This window comes from Hordeum vulgare, chromosome 7H (genome assembly GCF_904849725.1).
Source record: "Hordeum vulgare subsp. vulgare chromosome 7H, MorexV3_pseudomolecules_assembly, whole genome shotgun sequence".
NCBI classification, from domain to species: Eukaryota; Viridiplantae; Streptophyta; class Magnoliopsida; order Poales; family Poaceae; genus Hordeum; species Hordeum vulgare.
In genome coordinates this window covers 529862978-529882277 of record NC_058524.1, presented here as the reverse complement: position 1 = coordinate 529882277, position 19300 = coordinate 529862978, and positions in this window count along the sequence as shown.

Sequence of the window (19300 nt, the reverse complement as noted above, 5' to 3'; positions counted from 1 at the left end):
TCTTTAATTAAAATCCAAATTTAAATTATTCTAAAAATAACCAAATAAATCTTACTCTGACAACAATCTAACACATGAGTGGGAGCAAAAAGAATTAAATTAAAAACTATTTGTAAACTCAAGTTATTAAAAAACTGGGTTTGAAGAAAATTTAAACAAATTCAAATTTAAACCATTCAAATTTGAAAACTAATGGCACAAACAGAAACTAGACAAAATTTTGAATCTAATGCAAAAAGAATCAATCAAAAACATCAAATATCCTAAAAGATATAAGCAATTTAAAACAGAAACTACAAACAAGAATTTAAAAACAGAAAAAAAAATCTGAACACCTTTAGTCCCCGTTCGTGTCACGAACCGGGACTAAAGGTGTACCCTTTAGTCCCGGTTCAAGACACGAACCGGGACTAAAGCCTCCAAACCCTTTAGTCCCGGTTCGAGACACGAACCGGGACTAAAGGTCCCATTTGAACCGTGACTAATGCCCGACCGACGCCTTTGCCGCTCGAACCGGGACTAATACTAACATTAGTCCCGGTTCGTAAAGGAACCGGGGCTAATGTGTTTTTCGAGCTGGGACAAAAGCCCTTATTTCTACTATTGTCACTTTATTTTTAAATACATCATGTATTACTTTTTTGAAAAGTTAAATCTCATTAAGTTTGATTAAATTTGTAGATAAATATATCAAAATTCATAATATGAAATTGTGTTTATTAGATTCATCATGAAAATGGATTTTCTTTTTTCCTTTAATATTGTGAATGGTGAGATTTTTGGCGCCCAGTTTGGTCAAAGTTAAAGAAATTTGACTTTCTAAAAAGTAATAACCCTTATATCCTGAAATGATGAAATATTTAGTTTGGCCCACTCGAGAGATGATGGAGTGTGTTTTATGTTTATTTATAATGCAGTTATTTGGTGAGCCTTTCACGGTATGGTTCTTAGTACCCGCTAATCAACTTATATTTATGTGGGGATATCTTTGCGTTGGTGGTTGCATGTACTATATTTGTGTTATAATATCACATGATGACGCTTTTTTCGAGGTGATGGGAGTCAGCGAAGGGTTGATATGTTTTTATATGCCAGTTGTTGTTGATTGATTGAAAAATCGTTGGCCTGGTCAAAATCGTAAACCAAATCCAAAATTTAATAACTTAATCGAATGAAATAACTCTAAAATTAAGAAACACAGAGAATTAAAATAATTAAATGAGAGAGCTCCTTGATTAATTGTTGACCCGGTGAAAATGAGATGACCCAATTCTAAATTGAAGCCTGAGTTAATTATGAAGATTTGAAAATTAGGAAGCATAGTGTATTGTACAAAAAATGAATATGAGAGTTTTTAAGAAATTATTGACCCAGTCAAAATTGAAGGAGCAAATTCCAATTGGAGACCTTAATTGATTGTGAGGTCTTCAATCCTAGGGAGCTTAGTGATATAGTATAATGCAGTTATTTGGTGGGCCTTTCACGGTGTGATTCTTAGATGCCCACTAATCAACTCATATTTATGTGGTGATATTTTTGCATCGGTGGTTGCATGTATTATATTCGTGATATAGTATCACATGGCGACGCTTTTTCCTGGGTGATCAGAGTCAGCAAAGGGTTGATATGTTTTTATAGGCCGGGTGCTGCTGATTAATTTAAAAATTGTTGGACCAATCAAAATCGTAAACCAAATCCAAAATTAAATAACTCAATCCAATGAAATAGCTTCAAAATTAGGAAACATAGAAAATTAAAATAATTTAATGGGAGAGCTCCTTGAGTAATTATGACGTGGTCAAAATCAGGTGACCCATTTTTAAATTGAAGCCTCAATCAATTATGAAGATTTTAAAATTAGGAAGCATAGTGTATTGTATAAAAATCGAATATGAGAGTTTTGAGAAATTATTGACCTAGTTAAAACTGGATGACCAAATTTCAATTGGAGACCTTAATTTCTTTTGAGGCCTCCAATCCTAAGAAGCTTGGTGATACAGTATATGTAGAGGATTTTGACCAAACAAAAAGAAATTCTTGTGTAAGGGAATACTTGGGCTCGGGGTGCAGGGGATTGATGGGGAGGGATTGAACAAATCCCACAAAATCCCCAACTCCTTTGGGACCTGAAAACCTCTTATGTCAACACAAGGCCTTAGATCATCTACAACCGAACTTGATAAATTCATTATCTTAAGTGTTTGCGGATGCGTCCGCACTCAGGCCCGCGTATATCATGATCGGCAGTTACATGCCTTAAATCTGGCTCTCAAATACATGCACGTCCATTATACACATCAAAGTCACACGTAAATAACAAATGTTGATGCCAAAAATACATAGTTCTTGCGTAAAATTTATTTTAAATGCACAATTCAAATATTAGCTCTTTGGTTTCCATTATGAGTCCACATATACATCACAAGATCACTGAGTAGTTGCACGTGCACCTGATTATCTCAAAGATACTCATGTATCTGCAGAAAATCCATAAGTTAAGTTGCATCTTGATCTTCCGTTATTTAAACTTGTTCTCCGGGCGCTTCAAAATGATTAGTTTGGACTATATCATCACCCTCGTCCTTGACAATCATATTGTATAAAATAAAACAACATGACATCAGCTGTTATACAGTTTCTAATTCCCAAATCATTGCAGCTCCACGAACAATTCCCCAACGAGAATGAAGCAGTCCTAATGCCCTCTTCATGCCCTTCCTAGCTGCTTTCTGCATTGTTGCAAAGTGACTTTGTTTTTTCCCTTATGGTTCGGATATGATCTTCACAAACTCCATGCACTGCAGATAGATGCCATCGACAAGATAACATCTCATGTTGTAGTCATGATCATTGACATTGTAGTTGCACATAGATGATCTCCCATTAGAAAGCCTCCTGGACACAGGAGATTGTTGAAGCACGTTGATCTTGTTGTGAGAACCCAACATTCCAAACAAAACATGGCAACATCCATGATTCATGTAAAGCCACTGCTTCAAGTACGATGGTGGCTTCTTTGCTGTGAACTTTATACATTCCCTGCAAACTTTGGGACAATTTTTTCATTGTCAATGCATGGAATCAATTCATCCGAGCATTCCTGAAAATCCATTGGCCTCTCCAATGGTCAACAACATTTTAGTGTTCTACAGATTTGGTTCTCTTAGATACTCTACTTCAAACACCTGCACCACGACACGTGGAAACCCGATAGTAGCCTTCAAGCATGTGTGCTCCCCCATCCAGACCATCTCACCAACGACATTTATAACAGTACCAAATACAAGCATCCTACGAGCGAGCACTCGTGCATTTCTCCTTAACAGAGAAAGAATGTTTGCTGCAACAATACCTTGTGAGTTTGTTGTAGTCATTGAATGCATTCACTCCCTTCACAATGTGCAAAAACAATGATTTGCGCATAAGGAAATGGCGACGAAACAATGGATCATCCGGGAAAATTGGTCTAGGGCAAAGCAGTCCTCGTGTAGTACCCTTCCTTCGGAGACCCTATCCTGATTGATTATACTCATCCCTTTGATTGAGCCTTTGAAGTTGAGAATATGCTTCACCTTCCGGTCCATTTCCTCTTGCATGCTCAGGTCCACTTCTGCGTCCAAATTCGACGAATGAAAGAACTCATGTTCAATCATTTTATCAAGCTCTGTCGGTCCATACTCCTCGTATGATGAAGCATCGGGATCCATCGTTTTCCCTACGAATAAATCACAAAAAATAGGTTGGAGAATGTGTCGATACATAACGCAAGGGGCAATCTGATAGTTGCCGGACTTACCACGATGGCATCCGGACCGGCAACGATGTACATGGTGGCAAGCACGGGAGAGAGGACTGATGTACTGGTTCTAGCGGTGCTAAGGCTCAGAATGACTTCAGAGAAAGGGTGGCGGCGGAGCAGTGAGACGTCTAACGCGAAGGACGAAGAAGAGAGGAGATCCGGTAGGTCGTGGGGTTGGATTTGATGCATTTTATGGTGGCGGGCAATCCTATATCCGTTCAATATTTTGGTTGAATATGAGAAGCATCGATCAACACAGGCATTTGAGATCCTTTTGAGACGCTCGTCTGGGTCCTTGTTTTTACATGGTGGGTAAGTTTTTTTTGAAAAGGGGGCGCTTTATTACTTAAAAGATTTAAGTACACCCGGCCTCTGCATAGTTAAAATGCACACAACCAATCAATGTCCTCTCCCTCTAAAACGAAAAATAAAAAAGCGAAATAGAATGAAACATGTAGAATCTGTATAATGCCTAAAGCGGAGGGGGGCAATCCTAAGATCATGCTGCCACCCATGTTGGATAAAAGTATCCCTCGCCATAACCTCCAATCGTGTACACACCTCCGTAAATAGGTCTCGATTCTCCACGCGTTGTAGAGAGGACCGTAAACGAAGAGTCCCGGTACACTGTAGATAACCCGCATAAGAGAATTACTTTTATCGTGAAAAACCTTATCATTTCTACATAGCCAAAGCGACCAAATAACGGCAAGCGTTCCCACCGTGAGAATAGTTCTAAACCTGTGATCAACCCCATGTAGCCAATTGCCAAATACATTAGAAACGCTAGAAGGGGGATACAAGCCAGAAGCTATTTGGATGACCGACCATATAGAACGAGCAAATTTGCAATGAAAAAATAAATGTTTTATTGTCTCATCATGGTGACAAAAAACACAATGCGGATTTCCATGCCAATTCCTCTTAATAAGACTATCTTTAGTAAGAATGACTCCGCGACGAAGATACCATGCAAAGATTTTATTCTTAAATGATATCTTCATCTTCCAGATCTTCTTGTTATTATCAACTAGCACATCAGGTGGGTAAGTGATCACGCTTTGATTGGGGTTTTGGAGTAATTTGGAGGAGCGTTCATGCATGCATAAAATTGCCAGGTGGTGCGGTAGATATAGTAGGGCTAGTTTTCTGATGGACTTTTTACGCTTCTAATTAAGTTGATCTCCACCGAATTTATTCTAGGAACTCAACTATAAATATATTTCAACTGAATAGAAGTCAGCTTATTTCTATTTATTTTAAAACCCAACAAAAAAACTAGCCCTAACAACGGAAGAGGCGTCACGGTGCTTCGTCATCGATCGTGTCCACAAGCTTCTGGGTGTCCTGCAAAGTGAACTATGGTTCAAGCCCCAGCAGCCAGCAAGAGAGGTTTACTATGGTCCCCTCGCAAACAAAAAGAGTTACCATGGAACGTGGCTGGTGACTAACAGTACACGACTGTACGGAAGGTTGATTGGCGCCAATAATGATGGACGTATATACCACACCGGACTTAATCATGCAGGAGTACTAATTAGGACGTACTTATTTATTCGAAAAGACAGGGACATTCCAACACGCCATACACACATTTTCAAACGGATGAAATTCTCCTGCTAGTACTGCCTCCCAAGAAAAGAACATCTCCAGTAAGAGCATCTACATTCACACTTGGTAAATCCAGCACTCTAAACGTTCGTGAACGCGTCTAGACGCGTCTGCAGGGACTGATCAATATTCTTTAATTTATGTCATTCACATCCGCATTTCTCATATTTGATACCTTATATTCATACTATCAATTAACATAAAAATAAATTATGTAGATTATTGCATTGACTATGAAACGATTAAGATATGCACATTTCAATCATTAAAAAATCATAGACGGATCTCCAAAAGCAACTCAAAATTCATATAATGCACATATGACGGGCAGGCTCTTAGTAGAGGAATAAATAACTACTTCCTTCGTTTCTAAATATAATTCTTTAAAAAGATTTTACTATGGATTATATACGAAACAAAGTGAGTGAATCCACATTCTAAAATATGTCTATATACATTCGTATGTAGTCCATAGTGAATTTTTTTAAAAGATTTATATTTAGAAACGGAGGGAGTACAAATTAACTACGAAGACTGCGGAGATTCACCTCCTCGCCGGCCCCTTCCCTTTCTAGTCGTCGCCGCTGTTGTAGGCGTCGATGGTTGGTGGAGGGTCTTGGTCGTCGTTAGAGGAGGTGGACATGAGGTTGTCGTCGTCGTCGGAGTCGAATAGGACGATCAGCTCCTTCATCCAGTGGACAGCCTTGTCATGCTGCCGCTTCAACTTTGCGGCTCGAGCCGCCTCCTCTGCTGCCTCCCAGTTAGAGTGCCTTCGCTTTCGTCCACCGCAGGCGCGAGCATCCGTCCCCGTCGTCGTGAGGAACTGGCAGTAGACCCATCCAAGAAGTCAGTCATCGTCATCGAGCTCCGCCTGCATCCAGCGGCGGCAACACACGGACTGCTTCGTCGCGTCCCTTTTCCCTTGCCCGCCGTCTCTCGCAGCAAGCGACGTGCCCCTCCGATTCCAGAGTGTGCCTGTGGGCCAGTGGCACGAGCAGTAGCACCCATCGCTGCCTGTGTGGAGGAGCACACGACGGGTGTAGGGGTCGGCGCAGGGGTAGTGTGGACTGCATTATCCTGGCGAAGCTGCACGCGGGTCGGGAGGGTCCAACTCCGACGCCCATGCTGCGTCGGCACGAGAGTTGCGGCGAAGCTGCATATCCTAAACTGCCCCTGGGGTCCACCTTGGACTGCTCTATGGCAATGCGGAGGGCCAACTCCTCCTCGTAGTCGAGGTCCGAGAGGGAAGAGCAAAGGATAGAGTGAAAGAACGAGTGAGTGAGCTAGGCGTCGGATTGAGGATTTTATGGGACCAAGGTGAAGTTCGTAGTGGGCCGGGCTTGTCGGCTACGACGATGCGCCTGGGTATGCCTGAACCATCTTATATTTGTCCTAACTTTTGGTTAGATATGAGGAACATTAGACAGCCACGGTGTTTGAGGCTGGTTTAAAGTGTGTGATGGGTCGATTTTTTGTGATCGGTCCGTTTGTCAGGGCGTTGAAGACGTGTTTAAGGCGCCCAACTGTAGATGCTTCAACAACATCGCCGGTGAACAACAGCACGTCGTTCGCTCCCGAGGGCACCATGCTAAGTGTCTCTACCATGACAGCACCGGTCAGGGCATCGTGCTATCTAGCATGGCATCCATGCTCCGTGTTGTTGCCGCAGCCTTGTCCCTCCTCACCGGAGCTCTCTGCCAAATGTTGTTGCCACAGCCTTGTCCCTCCTCACCGGAGCTCTACCCCTCTCTCTCTTTCTCTATGCTCGTGGAAGAAGGGCACACAGACACATGTGTTTTCCTGGCGCACGTACGTCACCCGCCGCACGAACGGCGTCTTGTTTTCCTTGAGCACCAACTCAATTACACATCGAGCTACAACAGACGGTATTTATACACGGGCATGCATGCAGCTTGACGCAGCGCCCACGCAACGCCCGCCGCCGAGCTCTACGCGCACCTATGCGATCTCCTGGAGACTCGGCCGCCCGCTGCGCACGCACGCCAACGGAACGCAGCTGGTTCCAGCGCCCGGCTCGGCCACACCCCGCGCGTCCGTCTAACCAACTCACACACGCACACACGCTCGCCTGCACCCGACGCGCACACACACTCGGGTGCTGTCCCCGGCTCGCACCCGACGCGTCCAGCGTGCACGCACACGCTCGCGCCGAGCCCAGCCACGGCTTATTCCTAACACTCCGAGCGTTATAAAAAAGGACCATTTTGTCAAATATTTTCAGAGCAGAATCATTTTGTGTCGAAGTTTCGGAAAAGTGTCACTTTCGTCCATGTCCATTGCGGTGGACTGATCAGCAACCGGAGAGCACCACATCCACTATGGCGGAGGCCATAGGCGTGCTGTCGAAGATGGCCAGGCCGTCTCCAAACGCCATCGGCATCTGCGTGCCGCGGAGCGCGGTGGTGGGTATGACCGGCGCCAACCTCTCAGAATACGACCAGCTACGGGTGATTTAAGCACTCGCGGGCATGCGCTAGTAATTGGCTGAGACCAAGATCTTGTTGGCTTTGAACGTGCGTATGCAGCTGTGCAGGCGTGTCTACGCGATTCTTGCTTCGGCCAACTACTTGACGGAACTTGCGTAACTAGCGACACAAATAAAACTGATCGATGGAATTGATGGCTAAAGGCCCGTGTCGTGCCTTTGCTTTGTATTGCTTTTCGTTTTTCTGGTGTTACAATCAACACCCCTAGGGTGTCTTTTATACACGTCCACAAGGGACTATGGAAATAGACTAGGACTAGGAATCCTAATACTACTAGGACTCGGTTTGGCTTTCTTTCCTAATCCTAAAGAAACAACATGATTAACTTCTACATTCACCTCCTTAATCTTGTTGCTTGACTTCACTTCTTGCACTCCGACTTTCCTCCTCATCTCGATGAACTTCTGTCGACCGAGGGACTTGGTGAAAATATCGGCAAGTTGGTCTTTCGTGTTCACATGTTGAACCTCGATCAACCCTTCTTTAATGCACTCCCGGATATGGTGGAACCGGGTATCTATGTGCTTGCTCCTTTCGTGATGAACCGGATTTTTGCACAACGAGATTGCAGCTTGGTTATCGATCTTCAGTGACACCTTCTGCACCTCCCGCTTTGCAAGAATAGCTAGGAGTCTTCTCAGCCACACAGCTTGACAAGCCGCCGTGCTTGCCGCTATGTATTCTGCCTCGCATGAAGACAGTGCCACCACCTTTTGCTTCTGAGAATTCCAACTAATCGGATTCGGGCCAAGGTAGAAAACCATGCTCGTTGTGCTCTTTCAGTCATCAACATCACCTGCCATGTCACTATTTGAATATCCATGAAGGATCAATCCTTCCTTTCCCTTTCTGTACGTGCAACCAAGATTAATGGTGCCTTTCACATAGCGCAAGATTTGATTGACCGCGCTCATGTGCTCGGTTGTCGGATTCTCCATGAAACGACTCACGATCCCGACTGAATAAGCCAAGTCAGGTCGGGTATGCACCAAATATCTTAGGCTGCCCACAACGCTTCGATGCATTGTGGTGTCCACCGGCGGATTTGAGCTACGCTTGCTCAACTTGTGACGTTGGTCCATTGGAACTTGTGTCTCGTAGCAATCTGACATACCACACTTTTCCAATAACTTGACCGCATAAACCGATTGACATAGGGAAATCTCTCCGGAGCTTTGCTTCACTTCGATGCCCAAGTAATAGCTGAGTAATCCCAGATCGCTCATGCTAAACTTGTTCTTCATTTGCGCCTTGAAACGTTCAATTTCTTGTACGCTATCTCCGGTGATAATCAGATCGTCGACATAAAACTCCAACTAGACGGTTTGAGCCTTTGGAGTTCTTTGTATAGATTGCGTGCTCGAGGGGACATCTCTTGAACCCGAGCGAGACCAAACTCCGGTCTAACTTTGAGTTCCAAGCTCTTGGCGCTTGCTTCAACCCGTAAAGTGCCTTCTTGAGCTTGTAAACTTTCCCTTATTCACCTTTCTTCTCGTAGCCGAGGGGTTGTTCCATGTACACTTCTTCTGTGAGATCGCCGTTGAGGAAAGCGATTTAACATCCATATGATGAACCTTCCATACCTCTTGTGCTGCCAAAGCTAGGAGCACTCTCACCGTCTCGATTCGAGCAACCGGTGCAAACACCTCATCAAAGTCAACTCCTTGACGTTGTACGTAGCCCTTTGCAACGAGTCTTGCCTTGTACTTCACAATGGCACCTTGTGTGTCCTTCTTTAACTTGTAAACCCACTTCAAACCTATCACATTTTGGTTTGGAGCACGGGTTACCAAGGTTCACGTGCCATTTCTCTCAATTGCCTTCATCTCCTCATCCATGGCGTGCGTCCGGCTAGGACTTTTGCTCGCCTCTACGAAGTTCGCCGGCTCCTCAACTCCGAAAAGATATAGTCTGGAGTATTCGAGCGTAACTGGCTTTGTGTGCTTGTAGACTTTCTTGAGGGTCTTGTAGCGACGGGGCCCTGAGGAATCCGCTGTGGCTTGCGAAGGAGGTGACACAAATTGTGTCGATGTTGATGCACTTGAGGAAGATGGCTGAGTCTCGGGAGTGTCATCGAGATCCGCGTCGTCGGCGTAGTCGTCGTGATCATGATCATCATCTTGATTGTCATCGTTACTATGCGCCTCGTTGTCGATGTTGTCGTCGAGATCTTCACCCGTGCCGTGAGCTTTGTTGTCGCTATCTCCTTGCGACCTATGCACGTCGTCGTCGGTGTCGGCACCATGATGATCACTACCATTGTGGTCACCTTGGTTGGGCGTCTTATCAACCACTTGGACATCCTCCCGTGCATCATCATCAGTTGGAAATTCAATCGTGAATATGTTACTGTTTGGAGCATTGTCGGCTGCGGCGCTCCAATTCCACGCTTGGTTTTCTTCAAACACGACGTCGCGTGAAATCCGTAGACGCTTGGTTTGTGGATCGTAGAAGCGGTATGCTTTGGTGCCGGAACTCCTCTCGTATCCGATGAACACCATCTTGGTGCTACGATCGGCAAGCTTTAAGAGATGCGGCTCCGCCGTCTTCACATGTGCCACACACCCGAACGTCCGTAGATGAGACACATTCGGCATACGTTCGTAAATTGCTTCATACGGAGTCTTGCAGACCACCGCCTTCGTTGGAGCCCGGTTGAGAAGATAGACCGCCGTCGGAACAACTTCTCCCAAAAAAGTCCCCAGCAGGTTCTTGCTCTTGAGTAAACTCCTTGCCATGTCAACGACGGTTCGGTTGCGCCTTTCAACGATCTCGTTCTCCTGCGGCGTGTAAGGTGCCGTGAGGAACCTTTTTATGCCAATCTTCTCGCAGTAATCATTGAATTCGTTCGACGTAAATTCTCCGTCGCGATCTGTCCGTAGAGCGCGAACCTTCAACTTGTGTTCCATCTCCGTTGCAGCCTTCAGCTTCTTGAACGCTTCAAACGCCTCATCTTTAGATCGTAGGAGAACGACCCACATATATCTCGAGTAGTCGTCTACCACGAGGAAGAAATACTTCTTTCATGCATGAGTTGCTGGGGTGATAGGGCCACATAGATCACCATGGAGCAGCTTGAGTGCATCACTTGCACGATAGGTAGATTGAGCAGGGAACGGCCTGCGGTGCTGTTTTCCAACCAAGCACCCGTCACATAGTCGATCAACATGGTCGATAAATGGCATCCCGGATACCATCTCCATCTTTGACATCTTCTTCAAGGCGTAGAAGTTAACCTGTCCAAATCTAGCATGCCATAACCACGAATCATCATCACTCTTGGCGAGCCAACACTCCGGTTGAGATTGATCAAGGTTGAGGATATAGAGCCTATTCCGTGTGCGATTAACACAAGCTAGCACGTTTCGGAGGTTGTCGAAGATCGTCATCACTCCATTCTCGATATTCACCTTGCATCCATTCTCGTCAAGCTTCCCAATAGAGATAATGTTGTTGCGAAGCCGTGGGATGTAGTACACTCCGGTGAGTATGCGATGTTCTCCTGTGAGACCCTCGAAGAGGACAGATCCTTGCCCGCAAATCTCCACAGCTGAACCATCACCGAACTTGACCGAGCCTTGAACATCATATTCCAGCTCGAGAAATTTCTCCTTGCATCCCGTCATGTGGTTACTGGCACCCGTGTCGAGATACCACGACACATTGTGATCCCCAGATAACTTAGGTGTCACATTCTTCTCATGAAGTAGCACCTTCCGGGTTGGTTTCACAACCACCGTTTCAGCGAGATCACAAACTTCGGCCATCAGAAGACCTGGACCTTCGTCTTCCTACTTTGCCACTAAAGTAGTAAGATGCATGGCATAGTCGTTCACCGATTCAGTTTCCTCCATCTACAACTTGTGAAATTGGTGCTTGTGAACTTGTGCCCGAGCCTTGGTGACGCGATCTTCTCCGATCCTCATCTCCTTGAGTGCGTTCCACGCCTCTCTTGCCGTCTCGAACTCCGCCAATGTCATTAGCACGGAATCCGACACGGACTGGGCTATGGCGGCCATGGCACCTTCGTCGGACTCGTCATCGACGTCGTCGTCCGTGATTGCCTGCCACACTCGAAGGGTTCGGAGAATAATTTTCATCTTCACCGCCCACACGCCGTAGTTGGCGTCGGTGAGCATCGGGTACTGGATGGGGATGTTGCGATGCGCCTGGACGTTGACGCCGCTCATTCCTCCACCACTGGTTGTTGACTTGACGCCCTTCTTCACCTTGTCGCCGTTCTTGTTCGCCTTGGCACCGCCCTTGCCGGACTTGACCGACTCAACGTCGCTGTCCCTCATTGTAGATCGTAGATCGTCGAGGCTCTGATACCAATTGTTGGCTTTGAACGTGCGTATGCAGCTGTACAGGCGTGCCTACGCGATTCTTCCTTCGGCCGGCCACTTGAGGAACTTGCGTAACTAGCGACACGAATAAAACTGATCGATGGATTTGATGGCTAAAGGCCCGTGTCGTGCCTTTGCTTTGTATTGCTTTTTGTTTTTCTGGTGTTACAATCAACACCCCTAGGGTGTCTTTTATACACGTCCACAAGGGACTATGAAAATAGACTAGGACTAGGAATCCTAATACTACTAGGACTCGGTTTGGCTTTCTTTCCTAATCCTAAAGAAACAACATGATTAACTTCTACAAATCTCAACCACACCAACGACCGACGCACGAGACATACTACATCACCACAGAACTAATGGCTGGTCCTGGTGTGTCCTACCTCGATTAACTCTGCTTGCAGGTGCCGGTTGGCGGGTGGGTCTACTTCACCTGGGAGCACACCAGCGAGCACTACAATGGTCGCGTCCATGGTGCTTATTTTGCATATATGGACTCCGCCGATACTCTGAATGATGAACAGCGTCTTCGACACCGTGGAGTTCAAAGTCCGTTCCAAGTATGACGACCAGCAGATCGCAGAGATACATGGTCTGTTTGATTCACAGGATTTCAGAAATATATGAATAGGAAAAGCCGAGGATTACAATGTCATGTCTATTTTAATCCAACAAGAATATTCTTTTTAAAAGAAAATGATCTTGCCCTTTGACCATGCATGCAACCATTTTATTAATTATACATAAAGATCTTACAAAATGATATATCAGTAAGTCTACAACCATCATCCTAACAAAATGTCTCGCTACTCCTAAGCACTTGATAGAGGGGTGTCCAATGTTCGAGCCGAATACCAAACAAACATCATCAAAGCCTAACATCTCAAATAGGAAGCCCCAACCAAGCCTCTTGCCGGGTCTGGGATACACACCAATCCGACGGACTCTAGGAGGCTGCCACCGACGTCTTCTACCGATTCACCGTGAGAGTAGGTACTCACGCATCGACCTTGGCAAGTTCGCCATCGACGCCACCACGGCGCAGAGAACGCCACCTCCCTACGCGCAAGCATCCATCTGTTAGGAATATACAACTTGTATTTCCATGAGATCATAGGCCGATATATATATATACATGTACAGGTGTGGAATATATGCAGGAAACCCCTTATACAATGGGATAAGTACCAAAGGGTGCATGCATATATTATATATACTCTAACACCCCCTCTCAAACTCATGGTGGATGAACAACACTGAGTTTGGAGGGATATAAGCCATGTTGCGCTCTAGTCTGGGCCTTCACCAGGAAATCCGCCAACTATAACTCGGAAGGCACATACTGAAGAGCAATAACCTGATCATGTACACCAGCACGCACAAAAAAGCATCAACTCCAACATGCTTGGTGAGCTCGTGCTTCACAGGATCGCGCGCAATGCTAATAGCAGATAAGAGCAGAGTAGGTATAGTGGGAGAAACATCAAAATCCTGAAGTAACCACCGTAACCAAGTTACCTCTGCCGTCAAAAGAGCCATAGCTCGCAACTCAGCCTCTGCACTCGAACGGGAAACTGCGGTCTATTTCTTCGTCTTCCAGGCAATGAGAGAACCACCAAGAAAAACACAATAAGCAGAAAGTGAACGACGACCTGAAGGATCACTAGCCCACGTAACATCCGAATAGACTTGAAGCTGTAAAGAACTGGAGCGATAAAAGAATAGACGGCGACAGATCGTGCCCCGAAGATATCAGAGAAGACGAAGGAGGTGACTATAGTGAATGGAGGAGGGAGCGGAGACAAAGTGACTTAGAATATGAACCGGATAAGAGATATCCGGATGAGTGATAGCTAGATAGACAAGACTGCCAACAAGATGATCCTAACGCGTTGGGTCAGGCATGGGGTCACCATCGGTATCACGGAGGTGAACATTGAGCTCCATGGGAGTCTCAACAATGCGCTCGTCGGTAAGAGCAGCACGAGCAAGAAGATCCTGGATATACTTTTCCTAGGATATAAAAATTCCATCAGAGGTAGACGAGACTTCAATCCCAAGAAAGTAACGAAGAGGTCCAAGATCGGACATAAGAAACTGCTCACTAAGACGGGATTTTACAAAGGCAAGATACTCGGGGTCATCACTAGTGATGATCATGTCATCAACATAGAGAAGAAGAAGAGACCGACCACGAGGAGAAAGGTCGACAAACAACGCTGGGTCATGAGCACTTGCTAAAAACCAGCGGCAGTCACCATAGAGGTAAAACACTCAAACCAGACGCGGGGGGCTTGCTTAAGGCCATAGAGAGAATGACGAGGACGACATACCATGCCATCAGGAACGACGAGAACGCTTGTCAGGCTCCGGACAATCCTTTGCAAAGTGACCCATCTCGTTGCAGTTATAGCACTTGACCTCGGACATATCCAAGTTCCGTTGCTTTCGCCCTTTAGATCGGTCAGCCTTACCACGACCTTGTGGCTTGCCTTTTCCTTTTCCTTCTCTGGTTTGTCCGCCGTGTGTTACGTTGCTTGAGCCTTCGTTGTCATCACGCCTTCCTTTGCTACTTGGGGATTCCCAATCTGCATGTGAGTACATGAGTTGGTCACCACAGCCTCCTCCGTTGCCTTTCCGACAGCCACGAGCATTCTCTTCCCACGTCCACAGGCGTCCGATCGCCTCCGTTATGGTCATGTCGTCGATGTCGTAAAGCTGCTCGAGCGTGCCGATGATGTACGTGAATGTCACTCACCGAACTGAAAAATTTCTCCACAATCTCGGTCTCCTCGAGCTTTGCACCAAGCGTGCGGATCTCTCCCACTAAAGTAGTAAGACGCACGGCATAGTCGTTCACCGATTCAGTTTCCTCCATCTGCAACTTGTGAAATTGGCGCTTCAGCACTTGTGCCCGAGCCTTTGTGATGCGATCTTCTCCGATCCTCATCTCCTTGAGTGCGTTCCACGCCTCTCTTGCCGTCTCAAACTCTGCCAATGTCATCAACACGGAATCTGGCACAGACTAGGCTATGGCGGCCATGGCAGCTTCGTCGGACTCGTCATCGATGTCGTCGTCCGTGATTGCCTGCCACACTCGGAGGGTTCGGAGAGTAATCTTCATATTCACCGCCCACACGCCATAGTTGGCATCGGTGAGCATCGGGTACTGGATGGGGATGTTGTTGGAATTATGCCCTAGAGGCAATAATAAATATAGTTATTATTATAATTCCTGTTTCAAGATAATCGTTTATTATCCATGCTATAATTGTATTGAAAGAAGACTTATATACATGTGTGGATACATAGACAAAACACTGTCCCTAGCAAGCCTCTAGTTGGCTAGCCAGTCGATCAAAGATAGTCAGTGTCTTCTGATTATAAACAAGTTGTTGTTGCTTGATAACTGAATCACGTCATTAGGAGAATCACGTGATGGACTAGACCCAAACTAATAGACGTAGCATGTTGATCGTGTCATTTTGTTGCTACTGTTTTCTGCGTGTCAAGTATTTGTTCCTATGACCATGAGATCATATAACTCACTGACACCGGAGGAATACTTTGTGTGTATCAAACATCGCAACGTAACTGGGTGACTATAAAGATGCTCTACAGGTATCTCCGAAGGTGTTCGTTGAGTTAGCATGGATCGAGACTGAGATTTGTCACTCCGTGTGACGGAGAGGTATCTCGGGGCCCACTCGGTAATACAACATCACACACAAGCCTTGCAAGCAATGTGACTTAGTGTAAGTTGCGGGATCTTGTATTACGGAACGAGTAAAGAGACTTGCCGGTAAACGAGATTGAAATAGGTATGCGGATACTGACGATCGAATCTCGGGCAAGTAACATACCGAAGGACAAAGGGAATGACATACGGGATTATATGAATCCTTGGCACTGAGGTTCAAACGATAAGATCTTCGTAGAATATGTAGGATCCAATATGGGCATCCAGGTCCCGCTATTGGATATTGACCGAGGAGTCTCTCGGGTCATGTCTACATAGTTCTCGAACCCGCAGGGTCTGCACACTTAAGGTTCGACGTTGTTTTATGCGTATTTGAGTTATATGGTTGGTTACCGAATGTTGTTCGGAGTCCCGGATTAGATCACGGACGTCACGAGGGTTTCTGGAATGGTCCGGAAACGAAGATTGATATATAGGATGACCTCATTTGATTACCGGAAGGTTTTCGGAGTTACCGGGAATGTACCGGGAATGACGAATGGGTTTCGGGAGTTCACCGGGGGGGGGGGGGAACCCACCCCGGGGAAGCCCATAGGCCTTGGGGGTGGCGCACCAGCCCTTAGTGGGCTGGTGGGCCAGCCCAAGAAAGCCCTATGCAAAGAAAAATCAAAGAGAAAAGAAAAAAAAGAGGAGGTGGGAAAGTGGGGAAGGACTCCTCCTTCCAAACCTAGTTGGACTCGGTTTGGAAGGGGAGGGTTGCCCCCCTTGGCTCGGCCGACCCCCTTGGGAGTCCTTGGACCCCAAGGCAAGGCTCCCCCTCCCCCCCCTATATATACGGAGGTTTTAGGGCTGATTTGACACAACTTTGCCACGGCAGCCCGACCACATATCTCCACGGTTTTACCTCTAGATCGCGTTTCTGCGGAGCTCGGGCGGAGCCCTGCCGAGATAAGATCATCACCAACCTCCGGAGCGCCGTCACGCTGCCGGAGAACTCTTCTACCTCTCCGTCTCTCTTGCTGGATCAAGAAGGCCGAGATCATCGTCGAGCTGTACGTGTGCTGAACGCGGAGGTGCCGTCCGTTCGGCACTAGATCGTGGGACTGATCGCGGGACGGTTCGCGGGGCGGATCGAGGGACGTGAGGATGTTCCACTACATCAACCGCGTTCACTAACGCTTCTGCTGTACGGTCTACAAGGGTACGTAGATCACACATCCCCTCTCGTAGATGGACATCACCATGATATGTCTTGGTGCACGTAGGAAATTTTTTGTTTCTCATGCAACGTTCCTCAACAGTGGCATCATGAGCTAGGTTCATGCGTAGATGTCTTCTCGAGTAGAACACAAAAGTTTTTGTGGGCGGTGATGTGCGTTTTGCTGCCCTCCTTAGTCTTTTCTTGATTATGGAAATAGACTCGGACTAGGTATAGTAGCATGGGTGCCTTTTATACATGTCCACAAGGAATTATGGAAATAGACTCGGACTAGGTATCCTAATACTACTAGGATTAGGTTTGGCTTTCTTTCCTAATCCTACAGAAACAACATGATTAACTTCTACATGATCTATATTGACAACACTCATTAATGGTATAGTAGCATAATGTTCGTGCGTTGCTACGGAACCACAAAAATGGTTTGGTTGTATTGCATTAGTAGTATATAACAACCGAGAAAATCTAAGGAACTCAATCAAGCAGCCAACACCACACTTCCATAATTACGACAACGATGTATGCACCACTGCAAAGAAAAAAAGTTTCAAGTTGGAGGGGTCTTGTGGGTTCTACATGGACGAGCGAGATTGGGATGGAGTGTGAGAGTGAACTCACCACCACCACCAACAACTCCAATTTTGCGGGTAGAGGAGAGGGATGAGAAATGAGGATTTTGCCGCGGAAACAGCATGGCCAGCTCCAAATGTGTCGGCTCGTCCTTTGTTTTGGCTGGGCCGGGGGTGTTGGAGTTCTACATGGCTGGTGTTTGGACTCCCTCAAGACACCCCTTATTTGCTTCCGAATTGTGGGAAAGTAGACATCCGGATCACTCTATAGATCGATGCGGGACGCCATGTCTAGGTTTTCAAGCAAGCAGAAAGCAAAGCCGATTCGGAAACAGAGCGGGGAAGAAGGAAAGAACTGATTGCGGGTGGAAGGAAAATCTAGTTTTCCTCACTGGTTTTTCCAGGGAAAGGAAAGGGGTCCGAACAGCTCGATCTGGACGGATGCAGGAGGTTTGAGGGTCCTTGTTAGAGATGCCCTTACCACTGTCTTTGTGTGGTTGCTTGTGCCTTGGATGTGGCTGATTTCTTCTCGTACCATACAACCAAGTGCAAAAAAAAGCATTGTGAGATCTCCAAGTGTTTTGATTTTCATTTTGTAATTTTTCTCGCCCCAGGCCGAGATGGCCGAATTTCGGTCATTTTCAAACATTTCGGTTGAAATTTGATCAAAATTTGACTAGCATTTGACTGAAATTTGATCAAAATTGACCAAAAATCATTCTTTTCGGTCAATAGATATTTCTCGCCACGGGCCGAGATGACCGAAATTCGGCCAAAATTTCATTTTTACGGCCGAAATTCAAAACCCTCGCTGTCTATTTTGTTTTCAGGCCAATAGATCATCTCAAATGAGTCCTTGCTGTCTATTTTGTTTTCAGGCACTGCTCGTTATAGGTGGTGTCTGCTGGCAGGAAATTGATACCTGAACTAAACCAGAATTTTCTGTACCAGTTTAGGCATTTCGTTGAGCCATGTCCTGTTCCAAATGTTGAGGCTGTTTGTGTATCCCTGTGGTCTGTGGAGGATCTACTTGTCTAGAGATTAACTCAAATTAGTCTATCAAAATTACATTACTCAGTCCGTCAACTTCTTTTAGTCCATGTCCATATGTTTATTCTGTACTCCCTCCGTTCCTAAATATAAGGTTTTTTAAGGATTTTATTAGAAGACTACATACGAAGCAAAATGAATGGATTTACACTCTAAAGTATGTCTATATACATCTGTATGTAGTCTTATAGTGAAACATCTAAAAAGACTAATATTTAGAAACAGAGGGTGTACACATTTAGAATATGTACTTTGTTAACACTCTAATCACTGATTTACTTGGAGCGGCAAGTTTGTGTTGCCAATCACGTTTTTATGAGGAAAAAACGAGCCATTTACGTCAATTTTTGTCGAGAGGAGCTTCTTGATTATTCGTCACTATGAGGAAACTTCTAGTTGTGAGTTTCCAGTGCTAGTACTTGATGTGGAAAATCTATGTGACATGATGCTAGAGCTTGCTTCACTGGTTGCCATCATTTCAGGCTGTCTTGCG